The sequence below is a fragment of the Dendrobates tinctorius genome, unplaced genomic scaffold, assembly GCF_039654945.1.
Source record: "Dendrobates tinctorius isolate UK_male_01 unplaced genomic scaffold, ASM3965494v1 ptg000028l, whole genome shotgun sequence".
Lineage (NCBI taxonomy): Eukaryota > Metazoa > Chordata > Amphibia > Anura > Dendrobatidae > Dendrobates > Dendrobates tinctorius.
Genome location: NW_027361696.1, coordinates 96,488,025 through 96,503,589, shown reverse-complemented (window position 1 = coordinate 96,503,589; position 15,565 = coordinate 96,488,025). Strand labels below are relative to the sequence as shown.

Below are 15,565 nucleotides of genomic sequence, written 5' to 3'. Positions count from 1 at the left end.
GGCATAAAGTGAGACTAGGGACTTTTTTTTTTTAAGTGGCGGAGGAATACAGTGCGGAAGGATACCTACCTTCCGTCATTGGATTCCTGCAGCCCGTAGAGAACGGCAGCATCAGCTGATGCTGCAGTTCTCTACCCAAGATCGTCGTGGGACACACTCGTGGACTGCTTCGGATCGTGGGTGAGTATTTTTGTGGTTTGTTATGTTAATATTTATTCCGGAAAAGACAATGGCTTCGGGGAACAATGTGACAAGTATTGGTAAGTATGTTACTCTATGTTATATGTACTGTATGTCTATGTATGTATTGTATGAATGTATTGTATGTATGTAGTATATATGTGGTATGTATGTAGCATGTAGTATGTATGTAGTATGTATGTAGCATGCATGTAGCATGCAGTATGTATGTAGCATGCATGTAGTATATATGTAGTATGTATGTAGCATGCATGTAGTATATATGTAGTATGTATGTAGCATGTAGCATGTATGTAGTATGTATGTGGTATGTATGTAGCATGTAGTATGTATGTAGCATGCATGTAGTATATATGTAGTATGTATGTAGCATGTAGTATGTATGTAGTATGTATGTGGTATGTATGTAGCATGTAGTATGTATGTAGCATGCATGTAGCATGCATGTAGTATGTATGTAGCATGCATGTAGTATGTATGTTGTATGTATGTAGTATGTATGTAGCATGCATGTAGCATGCATGTAGTATGTATGTAGTATGTATGTAGTATGTATGTAGCATGCAGTATGTATGTAGCATGTATGTAGTATGTATGTAGTATATATGTAGTATGTATGTAGCATGTAGTATGCATGTAGCATGCATGTAGTATATATGTAGTATGTATGTAGCATGTAGTATGTATGTAGCATGCATGTAGTATGTATGTAGCATGTAGTATGTATGTAGCATGTAGTATGTATGTAGCATGCATGTAGTATGTATGTAGTATGTATGTAGTATTTTTTTTTTTTTTTTTTTTTAACATTTAACACATTAGCCGGATGATGGGACTACTACTGTCCCATCATTGGCTAATGTGTCAATCACTGTCATGGTAGCAGGCATCGCCCGATGGGACTTGTAGTCCCATCGGACGATGCCTGCACAGACCCCCGAAGCCTGCAGAGACCACCGGCAGGCCGGCACAGCCCCCCGGAGCCTGCACAGACCACCGGCAGGCCGGCACAGCCCCCCGGCAGGCCGGCACAGCCCACCGGAGCCTGCACAGACCACCGGCAGGCCGGCACAGCCCCCCGGCAGGCCGGCACAGACCACCGGAGCCTGCACAGACCCCCTGGCAGGCCGGCACAGCCCCCCGAAAGGCCCGTACAGACCCCAGAGAGGCTGTACAAGGCAAAAACAGGGTTTTTCTTATTCCGATACCGGAAGTCCCATAGACTTGAATGGGACTTCCGGTATCGGAATCGGCGATACCGATACTTTTTTTAAAGATCGGCCGATCCATTCCGATCCGATACTTTGAAGTATCGGACGGTATCGCTCAACTCTACACATGACATACTGAAGAAACCTCTAGAAGGTAGATACTACTAACTAACAGAACCTTATGAAAAAGGGGGGTGGATGAAAATGAATGATAAATGGAATGTACCACATTAATAAAAACTAATAACTTTAAATTAATAAAAGCAAAACGATCCCAAGTGCCCCCTTTGATTATATATTATGGGGGCTCACATTATACTGTGAAGAAAAGGTCCATAAGAATTTGTACCCACTACCCCTTCTATATAACCCTTAACATGTTACCGCTTAGTACAGGTTGTGCTTTAGAACTGGAATCTCCTTTATTGATCTTTGAAACATATGGTCCTGGCCAGCCAACACCACCAGATACAGGTAGCCTGCTCAAGCACAAGGCCTTCACAGCACTAACACCAAAGCCAAGCCAGGTCCCACTCTTTCATGACAGGTGAAGACAAGGGCCTAGCCTGCAGCTACCACCCCATGCAGTGCTACATTTGCTGCTACTGTAAGCAACATGGGCTGTGCAACTTGTCCTCTACTTTCTGGTTACTGTTAGCTAAAAACTATAGTGCAACAGAAATTAACCTAAGTCCATAATAAATGTTATGTTTCAGAGTCTAATTTTCTCTGTGAATATTATTTCCCTGCTGTTATTTGGATGTTGCTTTTTGTTCTCCTTGTGAAATGTGTTTTGCCCATTGGGTGGAGATATTCAACAGCATAGATTGCAGAGTGCAGGATCGTCATGTCATATGTTGTGATCATCAGACAGATCATACGACCACTGGGTCCTTTCACACATTAGAAAGTGTTTTTCTCAGAGGCTCAAACTCTATTGAATGTAAGTACATTTTATATTTCTATACAACTCTCAGTTCCACTTTGCATTGTTATAATAGAAGGTAATGAATAGAATATATAATCATGCAATGCTGTTGATATTAGAAATGACCAGTGTAAGAGACATCACTAAGCTCTTTGATTCAGAGCCTGTGTCCCAATCTTAATTGCATTGTCTCAAGTTTAACTATTTGGCAAAATACTTTATAGAAATGTCTGTTTCCACCCATCTGACTCACTGTAGTTCCCACCACTTCTCACTTTAGTCCCTGTTGCTACACTTCAGCACCGAACTTGAAAAGTAAGAAGCTGCCTATTATGTATGTACAGGATGTAAAGTTTGTATTTAGAGTCCTATGTAGTATCACAGATAACACAGTTATTACACTATTACACAGCTACACAGTTTGGTGTTACAGAGAACTGCAGGTAACATTTATTACAGTAACTTTACACAGAGTTATCAGTTTGTTATCTGCAGTGTTTTTTTTGGCAGGTGAGGAGAGATGGGGTTGGCAAAATATGTCTTTTTGCTTTGTCCTCATTAACTGTGTATATCTGTTAAAAGAATCACTCTAAAATACTTAATTAATTTGCATTTTATTGCAGTAAACATGTAAAAATCATACAATGTGATTTTCTGAATTCTTTAAAATTGTCTCTCACAGTTGAAGTGTACCTATGATAAATATTACAGACTTCTCTATTCTTTGTAGGCGGAAAAACTTGCAAAATCAGTAGTGTATCAAATACTTATTTTTCCCACTGTATAAAAAAACCCATAAAAAATAGCCTTCCAAATTGAAAATGTAAGTGTGGTCAATTAAGTATCTACAAGGAAATAAATGGCTAATGGGTCTAAAAATGGACTACAATCCTACAGGTCGCAAGAAACTAACTAGTAGCCAGATTCTGAGTTGCATATTTTAGACAACATGGATAGAAAACACCTTTAGTTACATGGTAGAGGAAAATCTATGGCCTCTTTATTATCTGAGGCGTTACTGTAGACCGTGTAGGGGTGTGGTCTCCCCAGGATACAGCAGGCCGTGGACAAAGAACACGAACCGACACCTGATCTTTACTATAAATGGAATCTGAGTTTCGCCAACAGTACAAAGGAAAATAGTAAAGTTTAACAAACACTTAGTCAGAATTGACCAGGACCTCTGTGTTGTACAACCTATAGGCCCAGCATGTTCTATAAAATACGCAATAATTTACCTGACCTATGCTTCTGCCTAATGCGGGAGCCGCAGTGTTAACCCAGGAAAACAATGAAATCAGATGAGTGCAAGGGACCAACCCAGCAGTGGTGCAGCACAGAAGTTCACATGGGGAGGGTTTTGTTCAGAATGTGAGTATATACAGTGGGGAAAAAAAGTATTTATTCAGCCACCAATTGTGAAAGTTCTCCCACTTAAAAATTTGAAAGAGGTCTGTAATTGACATCATAGGTAGACCACAACTATGAGAGTCAACATGAGAAAACAAATCCAGAAAATCAACTTGTCTGATTTGGCAAGATATTATTTTGCAAATTATGGTGGAAACAAAGTATTTGGTCACCTAAAAATATGCAAGATTTCTGGTTCTCACAGACCTGTAACTTCTTCTTTAAGAGGCTCCTCTGTCCTTCACTCATTACCCGTAGAAATTGCACCTGTTAGAACTTGTTATCAGTATAAAAGACACCTGTCCACAACCTCAAACAGTCACACTCCAAACTCCACTATGGTGAAGACCAAAGAGCATTCGAAGGACACCAGAAACAAAATTGCATCAGGCTGGGAAGACTGAATCAGCAGCTTGGTGTGATGAAATCAACTGTGGGAGCAATCATAAGAAAATGGAAGACATGCAAGACCACTAAAAATCTCCCTCAATCTGGGGCTCCATGCCAGATCCCACCCCGTGGAGTCAAAATGATCACAAGAACGGTAAGCCAAAATCCCAGAATCACATGGGGGACCTAGTGAATGACCTGCATAGAGCTGGAACCACTGTAACAAAGGCTACCATCAGTAACACACTATACCGCAAGGGAGTCAGATCCTGCAGTGTCAGATGTGTCCCCTTCATAAGACAGTACATGTCCGGGCCCGTCTGAAGTTTGCTAGAGAGCATTTGGATTATCCAGAAGAGTATTGGGAGAATGTCATACGGTCTGATAAAACCAAAGTAGAACTGTTTGGTAGAAACAAAACTCGTCGTGTTTGGAAGAGACAGAATGCTGAGTTGCATCCAAAGAACACCATACCTACTATGAAGCATGGGGGTGGTAACAACATGCTTTGGGGCTGTTTCTCTGCAAAGGGACCAGGACGACTGATCCGTGTACATGAAAGAATGAATGGGGCTATGTATCTTGAGATTTTGAGTGCAAACCTACTTCCATGAGCAAGGGCAGTGAAGATGAAACATGGATGGGTCGTTCAGCATGATAATGATCCCAAGCACACTGCCAGGGCAATGAAGGAGTGTCTTCGTAAGAAACATATGAAGGTCCTGGAGTGGTGTAGCCAGTCTCAAGATCTCAACCCCATAGAAAACCTTTGGAGGGATTTGAATGTCGTGTTGCCCAGCGACAGACCCAAAACATCACTACTCTAGAGGAGATCTGCATGGAGGAATGGGCCAACCTACCATCAACAGTATGTGCCAACCTTGTGAAGACTTACAGAAAATGTTTGACCTCTGTCATTGCCAACAAATGACATATAACAAAATATTAAGATGAACTTTTGTTGATGAACAAATACGTATTTTCCACCATAATTAGCAAAATAAACAATGTGATTTTCTGGATTTGTTTGATAATTTTGACTCTCATAGTTGTGGTCAACCTATGTTGTCAACTACAGGCGTCTCTCATCTTTTTTAAGTGGGAGAACTTGCAGAATTGGTGACTGACTAAATGCTTTTTTTTCCACACTGTAAGGCTAGTTTCACACTTGCTTTTTTTTGCAGCGCGTTTTTCCCGCAAAAAAACGCATTGAAAAAACGCATACAAAAGCATACAACTGCTGCGTTTTTTTCAAGCATTTTTATGAGCATGCATGAAAAAACGCAGCGTTTTTATGCGTTTTTAGTGCGTTTTTACCGCGTTTGCGTTTTTTCCAACATTAGGTGGCCCCTCACACTAACCCAAACCATGACTTTACTAACCCTAACCCTAACCCTAACCCTGACCCTAACCCTAACCCTAACCCTGACCCTAACCCTTAACCAAACCATACTTAACCCTAACCCAAACCCTAAACCCTAACTAACCCTAACCCTAACCCTAACCCTGACCCTAACCCTAACCCTAACCCTGACCCTAACCCTTAACCAAACCATACTTAACCCTAACCCAAACCCTAAACCCTAACTAACCCTAACCCTAACCCTAACCCTAACCCTGACCCTAACCCTTAACCAAACCATACTTAACCCTAACCCAAACCCTAACCCTAACCCTAACCCTGACCCTAACCCTTAACCAAACCATACTTAACCCTAACCCAAACCCTAAACCCTAACTAACCCTAACCCTAACCCTAACCCTGACCCTAACCCTAACCCTAACCCTGACCCTAACCCTTAACCAAACCAAACTTAACCCTAACCCTGACCCTAACCCTAACCCTGACCCTAACCCTTAACCAAACCATACTTAACCCTAACCCTGACCCTAACCCTAACCCTGACCCTAACCCTTAACCAAACCATACTTAACCCTAACCCTGACCCTAACCCTAACCCTGACCCTAACCCTTAACCAAACCATACTTAACCCTAACCCTGACCCTAACCCCAACCCTAACCCTGACCCTAACCCTAACCCTAAACCCCCTTAACTAACCCTAACTCTAACCCAAACCCCTAAATTCCATGGTTAACAAAAAAAAACGCATGTGCAAAAAAACGCATACATGAGCATGCCAGTGCGCATGTATGCGCATCCATAGGCTATAATGGCCATTTTTAGCGCAAAACGTGCGCATACGTGCGCATGCGCTTTTTTGCAGGGCCAAAAAATGCAACATGCTGCATCTGGAAAATACAAACGCACACCCCAAAAAAACGCAGCGCATGAAAATCGCATACATGCGCTTACCAGCGCGCAGGTATGCGCACCCATGTTAAATATAGGGGAAAAAACGCATGCGCACGTATGCGTTTTTTTCCAGCGCTAAAAAACGCAAATGTGAAACCAGCCTAAGTCTCTCTAATACTGTGAGTAAATATCTCAAGTTCATACAGTTCTGCTAGCAAATGTTCTCTCTGCCTGAGAATGTATATTTGGCACCAAACTCCCTAGGTCTGCGTGCATCCTCCCATCAAGATCACTGTAGCAGGACCTGAGCTCAGGACTTATCGACTAACCTGATCGCTGAGGAGGCTGGCTAATCGCCTGTTAGCTGGGAAGCCGAGGAGTAGATGGTGGACTTGTCAGGGACATTGCTGGGGTCCTAAAAGATCGAGGGCCCAAGTCCCAAAGTCTGTGTTTCTCCATAAAACCTCCCGATCACTTAAAAAAGGATCTATGCATATATAGTTACAGTATACTACTGTTGCTAACCTAAAATACACTATAAAAAACTAATATTCCTACTATACAAGAGCAAAATAATATTGCTACACAAACCCTCTACCATCACTGAATAGAAAAAAGTTGATTCAGCTCACCCTTATAGTGATGTCCACACGCACATGAGTAGTTCTATCCGAGCAAGGAAGCGTCTCTGCTTGACGTCAGGTACTTGTGAAAAAAGAAGGTATCCAGCTCCGGAGATAAAATCCAAAATCTTTATTGAAACAAATTAAAAGGTAATAAGCTGCTTGATAACCAGTGTATACTGGAGGAAGGAATGTCCTAGATAACTGGACGCGTTTCGAACACGTGTAGTGCTCTTAGTCCTCAGTTTCACAATGAGCAGTCTTGCAAAAGTTAAAATACTCCCCAAACAGGTGGTAAACAAATGAAAATAATTGCTCCACTAAGAAAAGGTTAACACCCAGATAACATGGCAGAGAAGAAAAAAAAAAAAAAAAAAAAAAAGACACATGTAAGTTACGACGGTACATGTCATATGTAGATGGTACAGAACATAGTCAATGGTGCAACATAAATTCCTTCTTTAACCCCTTCACCCCCAAGGGTGGTTTGCACGTTCATGACCGAGCCAATTTTTACAATTCTGACCACTGTACTTTATGAGGTCATAACTCTGGAACGCTTCCATGGTTCCCGGTGATTCTGACAATGTTTTCTCGTGACATATTGTACTTCATGTTAGTGGTAAAATTTCATTCAAATAACTTGTGTTTATTTGTGAGAAAAACGGAAATTTGGCGAAAATTTTGAAAATTTCGCAATTTTCCAACTTTGAATTTTTATGCCCTTAAATCACAGAGATACGGCACACAAAAAACTTGATATCTAACATTTCCCACATGTTTACTTTACATCAGCACAATTTTGGAACCAAAATTTTTTTTTGTTATGAAGTTATAAGGGTTAAAAGTTGACTAGCGATTTCTCATTTTTACAACACCATTTTATTTTTAGGACCACATCACATTTGAAGCCACTTTGAGGGGTCTATATGATAGAAAATACCCAAAAGTGACACCATTCTAAAAACTGCACCCCTTAAGGTGCTCAAAACCACATTCAAGAAGTTTATTAACCCTTTAGGTGCGTCACAGGAATTTTTTTGAATATTTAAAAAAAAATGAACATCTAACTTTTTTCATAAAAAAATACTTCAGGTTCAATTTTTTTTATTTTACCAAGGGTAACAGGAGAAATTGGACTGCAAAAGTTATTGTGCAATTTGTCCTGAGTACGCAGATACCTGATATGTGGGGGGAACCACTGTTTCGGCGCATGGCAGAGCTCAGAATGGAAGGAGCGCCGTTTGACTTTTTCAATGCAAAATTGGCTGGAATTCAGATTGGACGCCATGTCACGTTTGGAGAGTCCCTGATGCACCTAAACAGTGGAAACCCCCTACAAGTGACCCCATTTTGGAAACTAGACCCCCCAAGGAACTTATCTAGATATGTGGTGAGGACTTTGAACCCACAAGGGCTTTACAGAAGTTTATAACGTACAGCAGTACAATTAAAAAATCATATTTTTTCCACAAAAACGATCTTTTCACCCCAATTTATATTTTCCCAAGGGTAACAGGACCCTAAAAGTTATTGTGCAATTTGTCCTGAGTACGCTGATACCCCACATGTGGGGGTAAACCACTATTTGGGCGCATGGCAGAGCTCGGAAGGGAAGCAGCGCCATTTGACGTTTTTGGCTGGAATTGAGATCGGACACCATGTCGCGTTTGGAAAACCCCTGATGTACCAAAACAGTGGAAATCCCCCACAAATGACACCATTTTGGAAACTAGACCCCCTAAAGAACTTATCTAGATGTGTGGTGAGAACTTTGAACCCCCATGGGCTTCACAGAAGTTTATAACATAAAGCCATACAATTAAAAAATCATATTTTTTCCACAAAAATGATCTTTTCACCCTCAATTCTTATTTTTCCAAGGGTAACAGGACCCTAAAAGTTATTGTGCAAATTGTTCTGAGTACGCTGATACACCACATGTGGGGGTAAACCACTATTTGGGCGCATGGCAGAGCTCGGAAGGGAAGCAGCGCCATTTGACGTTTTTGGCTGGAATTGAGATCGGACACCATGTCGCGTTTGGAAAACCCCTGATGTACCAAAACAGTGGAAATCCCCCACAAATGACACCATTTTGGAAACTAGACCCCCTACGGAACTTATCTAGATGTGTGGTGAGAACTTTGAACCCCCATGGGCTTCACAGAAGTTTATAACATAAAGCCATACAATTAAAAAATCATATTTTTTCCACAAAAATGATCTTTTCACCCTCAATTCTTATTTTTCCAAGGGTAACAGGACCGTAAAAGTTATTGTGCAATTTGTTCTGAGTACGCTGATACACCACATGTGGGGGTAAACCACTATTTGGGCGCATGGCAGAGCTCGGAAGGGAAGCAGCGCCATTTGACGTTTTTGGCTGGAATTGAGATCGGACACCATGTCGCGTTTGGAAAACTCCTGATGTACCAAAACAGTGGAAACCCCCCACAAATGACACCATTTTGGAAACTAGACCCCCTAAGGAACTTATCTAGATGTGTGGGGAGCACTTTGACCCCAACAGTGCTTCACAGAAGTTTATAATGCCCGGGCGTGAAAATAAATAATTCGTATTTTTTCCACAAACATGATCTTTTAGTCACCATTTTTTTATTTTCCCAAGGGTAACAGGAGAAATTGGACCCCAAAAGTTGTTGTCCAATTTGTCCTGAGTATGCTGATACCCCATATGTGGGAGAAAACTACTGTATGGGCACACGTCGGGGCTCGGAAGGGAAGTAGTGATGTTTTGGAATGCAGACTTTGATGGAATGGTCTGCGGGTGTCATGTTGCCTTTGGAGAGCCCCTAAAGTACCTAAACAGTGGAAACCCCCCACAAATGACACCATTTTGTAAACTAGACCCCCCAAGGAACTTATCTAGATGTGTGGTGAGCACTTTGAACCCCCCAGTGCTTCACAGAAGTTTATAACGCCCGGGCGTGAAAATAAAAAATTCGTATTTTTTCCACAAACATGATCTTTTAGTCACCATTTTTTTATTTTCCCAAGGGTACCAGGAGAAATTGGACCCCAAAAGTTGTTGTCCAATTTGTCCTGAGTATGCTGATACCCCATATGTGGGAGAAAACTACTGTATGGGCACACGTCGGGGCTCGGAAGGGAAGTAGTGACGTTTTGGAATGCAGACTTTGATGGAATGGTCTGCGGGTGTCATGTTGCCTTTGGAGAGCCCCTAATGTACCTAAACAGTGGAAACCCTCCACAAATGACACCATTTTGTAAACTAGACCCCCCACGGAACTTATCTAGATGTGTGGTGAGCACTTTGAACCCCCCAGTGCTTCACAGAAGTTTATAACGCCCGGGCGTGAAAATAAAAAATTCGTATTTTTTCCACAAACATGATCTTTTAGTCACCATTTCTTTATTTTCCCAAGGGTACCAGGAGAAATTGGACCCCAAAAGTTGTTGTCCAATTTGTCCTGAGTATGTTGATACCCCATATGTGGGAGAAAACTACTGTATGGGCACACTTCGGGGCTCGGAAGGGAAGTAGTGACGTTTTGGAATGCAGACTTTGATGGAATGGTCTGCGGGTGTCATGTTGCCTTTGGAGAGCCCCTAATGTACCTAAACAGTGGAAACCCCCCACAAATGACCCCATTTTGAAAACTAGACCCACTAAGAAACTTATCTAGATGTGAGGTGAGCACTTTGAACCCCCAAGGGCTTCACTGAAGTTTATAATGCCAGGGCATGAAAATAAAAAAATCGTATTTTTTCCAGAAACATGATCAATTAGTCCCCAATTTTTTCATTTTCCAAAGGGTAACAGGAGAAATTGGACCCCAAAAGTTGTTGTCCAATTTGGCCTGAGTACGCTGACACCCCATATGTGTGAGAAAACTACTGTATGGACACACGTCGGGGCTCGGAAGGGAAGCAGTGACGTTTTGGAATGCAGACTTTGATGGAATGGTCTGCGGGTGTCATGTGCGTTTGGAGAGCCCCTGATGTACCTAAACTATTGAAACTCTCCACAAGTGACCCCATTTTGGACACTAGACCCCCCACGGAACTTATCTAGATGTGTGGTGAGCACTTTGAACCCCCAAGTGCTTCACAGAAGTTTATAACACTCGGACGTGAAAATAAAAAAATAATTTTTTTCCACAAAAATGATATTTTTGCCCCCAATTTTTTATTTTCCTAAGGGTAACAGGAGAAATTGGACCCCAAAAATTGTTTTGCAATTTGTCCTGAGTAGGCTGATACCCTACATGTGGGGGTAAAACACTGTTTGGGCGCATGGCAGAGCTTGGAAGGGAAGGAGCACCATTTGACTTTTTCAACTCAGAATTGGCTGGAATTGAGATCAGACGCCATGTTGCATTTGGAGAGCCCCTGATGTGCCCAAACAGTGGAAACCCCCAATTATAACTCCAACCCTAACCCCAACACACCCCTAACCCTAATCTGAGCCCTAACCCTAGCCCTAGCCCTAACCCTAGCCCTAACCCTAACCCTAAGGCTGTGTGCACACGCTGCGGATTTTGCTGCGGTTCCGCAGCGGTTTTGGCTGCTGCGGACCCGCAGCAGTTTCTGCTGCGGTGTACAGTACCATGATTCCCTATGGGAATCAAAAACCGCAGTGCAGACGGTGCGGAATTTTCCGTGCGGATTATCTGCGGTTTTCAATCCGCAGAAAGAATTGACATGTCAATTCTTTCTGCGGATTCTCCTGCGGTTTGCCATCTCCTCTATTGAGGAGATGAAAAACCGCAGGACAAAACCGCAGAGCAATCCGCAGGTAAAACCGCAGGTCTTTTGACCTGCGGTTTCACCAGCGGATTTTACAAAATCCGCGCGGATGAATCCGCACCTAATCCGCAGCGTGTGCACACAGCCTTACCCTAGCGGGAAAATGGAGATAAATACTTTTTTTTTTAATTTTATTATTTTTCCCTACCTAAGGGGGTGATATCGGGGGGTTTGATTTACTATTTATGGCGGTTTTTATGTTTGGCGGCTGTCACACGCTAAAAGACGCTTTTTATTGTAAAATAGTTTTTGCATCACCACATTTTGAGAGCTATAATTTTTCCGTATTTTGACCCACCGAGTCATGTGAGGTCTTATTTTTTGCGGGACGAGTTGACGTTTTTATTGGTACCATTTTCGGGCACGTGACATTTTTTGATCGCTTTTTATTCCTATTTTTGGGACGCAGAATGAACAAAAACCAGCGTTTCATGAATTTCTTTTGGGGGGGTGCGTTTACACCGTTCCGCGTGTGGTAAAATTGATAAAGCGGTTTTATTCTTCAGGTCAGTACGGTTACAGCGATACCTCATTTAGGTCGTTTTTTTATGTTTTTGTCGGTTTTATGCAATGAAAACTATTTTATATAAAAAATAATTATTTTTGCATCGCTTTATTCTGCGAGCTATAACTTTTTTTTTTTTTCGCTGATGATGCTGTGTTGTGGCTCGTTTTTTGCGGGACAAGATGACATTTTCAGCGGTACCGTGGATATTTATATGCGTCTTTTTGATCGCGCGTTATTACACTTTTTGTTTGGCGGTATGATAATAAATCATTATTTTTTGCTTCGTTTTTTATTTTATTATTTCCAAAAAATGGATTTATTGGGGGAATATTTTTTTTTTTTTCTAATTTATTTGGCGATTTTTTTAAAATTATTTTTACACTTTTTTTTTTTTTTTTTTTTACTTTATTAAATAGTCCCAGGTGGGACATCACTGTCCTGTGACAGATCGCTGATCTGTCACATCACAGATCATTGTGACAGATCAGCAATCTGTCACAGGCATTGAATTAGACTTCCTCTTGCCTGCGCTTTGCAGGCACTGAGGAAGCCAGCTTCCTCAGGCCCCCGAAGGCCCCTGTCTCCATCTTGGATTCAGGGGCCTGGAGGAAAGGAGTCCCCCGCAGCAGCGCTGCACATTGCGCTGCCGTGGGGGGCTCAGGGAAGCACGGAGGGAGCCCCCTCCCTGACGATGCTTCCCTTTAACTCATGTTTGATCGCGGTGTGCAAGGGGTTAACGTGTCGGGGGCGGTCCGTGACCACCCCTGACACATTGTGCCGGGTGTCAGCTGTGATAATCAGCTGACACCCGGCCACGATCAGCGGCGCTCACCACGTGGGCGCCGCTGATCGCGCCCGACGTACTATCCCGTCCATGGGCATAGGGGCCCAGGTCCCATGGACGGGATATACCGTCGGATGTCAGGAAGGGGTTAAGTTCAAGCCCAAAGGTACTCAGGTGTTTAATAAATAAATCCAAAATGCTTCCCTATCCCGCAATTTTTTTTACCCTATCTCCACCACGTATATTACCATGCACCTGTTCTATTGCATAAACACTAAATTGTGCAACTTGTCTATTGTGCAGGTTTACAAAATGGTTGGATGCGTTAGATACAGGGCCTGCCCGAACGTATAGGCGAACTAGGCGGCCGCCTAGGGCGCCGACCCAAAGGGGGCGCCAGAGAAAAATTAGAAAAAATTATAAAAAATCTTTTCAAAAGGCAAAAAGTTTTAGGGATGGAAAGAAAAGTGTACATAAATTTTTTTACCATAAATTTAAAAGAAAAACCGTTGAGCTTCAATTCACGCACGGAAAGGAGGCACTAAACTACGGACGTGAGTCGTTTGCATCGTCTGCTGACAGGTGTTTGATCCCGCGCGTTTATTTTGCTCCTAAGTTTTCAAATGTTTGCAAAGCAAAGCAAACAACCAAAAATGCACACATGACGCAAGAGAGGTTGGTTGGGTTGGCAACAATTTCGATAGAATCTGAAGTTGCTAAACAAATTAATCTCGGTGACTTAGTGACATCCTTTTCAAAAAAAAAGGCAAGGAAACAAAAATTTTAATTACCTATGGTTGTTTTTGTTTTGTGTTATTGATTACTTTGTATATATTTGTCCTATAAACTTCTCAGAAGAGAGTTAGGAGAGAGTTAATTAATCATTGTTGTTGTGGTTTATTTTGCTCCTAAATTTATATCCCAAGTTTTCATCTACTGCCAAGAATAGTAGGGGCGCAACAAAATAGTTTCGCCTAGGGCGCCATAATCTCTCGGGCCGGCCCTGGTTAGATATATGACGGGTTGTGGGCTGAATGATATCATAAAGATGCTCTATAACCCTGTCTTTTAATCTTCTGATCGTGGAGCCCACATATAGCAATCTGCATGCTGAACACTCTATTTTTTTTTTTTTCATCTTCTCTGCCATGTTATCTGGGTGTTAACCTTTTCTTAGTGGAACAAGTATTTTCATTTGTTTACCACCTGTTTGGGGAGTATTTTAACTTTTGCAAGACTGCTCATTGTGAAACTGAGGACTAAGAGCACTACACGTGTTTGAAACGCATCCAGTTATCTAGGACATTCCTTCCTCCAGTATACACTGGTTATCAAGCAGCTTATTACCTTTTAATTTGTTTCAATAAAGATTTTGGATTTTATCTCCGGAGCTGGATACCTTCTTTTTTCACAAGTACCTGACGTCAAGCAGAGACTAGGGATGGGCGAATCTACTCGTTAGGACTCGTTACTCTGCGAGTAGTAGGGGACTCGCAGGAGTCGGTACTCTGCAAGTTTCCAAGCGATTACTCGCACAGTAACGAGTCCAATGCAAATGCTAGCGTTTTCCAAGCGATCTGTAGCATCGCTTGGAGAACTGATTGACAGGTTGGTCACACTCGTCAAACATAGTGTTTGACAAGTGTGACCAACTTTTTACTACTGAGGCCGCCTATGCAGCATCAGTAGTAAAAGATAAAATGTAAAAAAAAATTAAAAATATTGTTATTCTCACCCTCCGACGTCCCGCGCAGCCTTCCCGCCTCTCCACGCATCCGTTCCCAGTAATCCTTTGCGAAAATGCCCGCGATGACGTCCGTTCTCGCGGGATCGTGATGTCTCGCGGTCATTCGCGATGACGTCGCGCGAATGACCGCGAGACTTTGCGATCCCGCGAGAACGGACGCCATCGCGGGCATTTTCGCAAAGGATTACTGGGAACGGATGCGTGGAGAGGCGGGAAGGCTGCGCGGGACGTCGGAGGGTGAGAATAACAATATTTTTTATTTTTAAATTCTATTTTTTACAGGGATATGGTACCCAAAGCCCGGAGGACAGTCTCCTCTCCTCCGGACCGTGGGTACCATCCGCAATTGTTCTGCTTACTTTCCGCATGGTGTGCACAGCCACATGCGGGAAGTAAGCGGAACAAAAAAAATGGCAGCACAGGAATCGCTGCAATACTCGCATCCCCATTCATTAACATTGGACTCGCTAGACTCGCAACGAGTAGCGAGTTTCCGAGTCGGACTCGTTAGAGTCTAGCGATTCCGAGTATTTCAGGATTCGCCCATCCCTAGCAGAGACGCTTCCTTGCTCGGATAGAACTACTCATGTGCGGTGTGGACATCACTATAAGGGTGAGCTGAATCAACTTTTTTCTATTCAGTTTTCTGCTTTTTTTCATGCTCCCCTTATCATAAATGACTTTAATATACACAGTCGCTCAATAAATAAGCT

At 42.4% G+C, this 15,565-nt stretch overlaps 1 protein-coding gene across 1 annotated transcript in view; it reads left to right on the top strand.

The window, feature by feature from the left end:
- The first annotated feature begins 2,225 nt into the window (after positions 1 to 2,225).
- Positions 2,226 to 15,565, top strand: part of LOC141085647 (sulfotransferase 2B1-like) — a 276,977-nt gene continuing 263,637 nt past the window's right edge. Inside the window, exon 1 of the mRNA XM_073571191.1 lies at positions 2,226 to 2,355. The gene's annotated coding sequence lies outside the window, so the exon portion shown is untranslated. The remainder of the gene's footprint in view (positions 2,356 to 15,565) is intronic.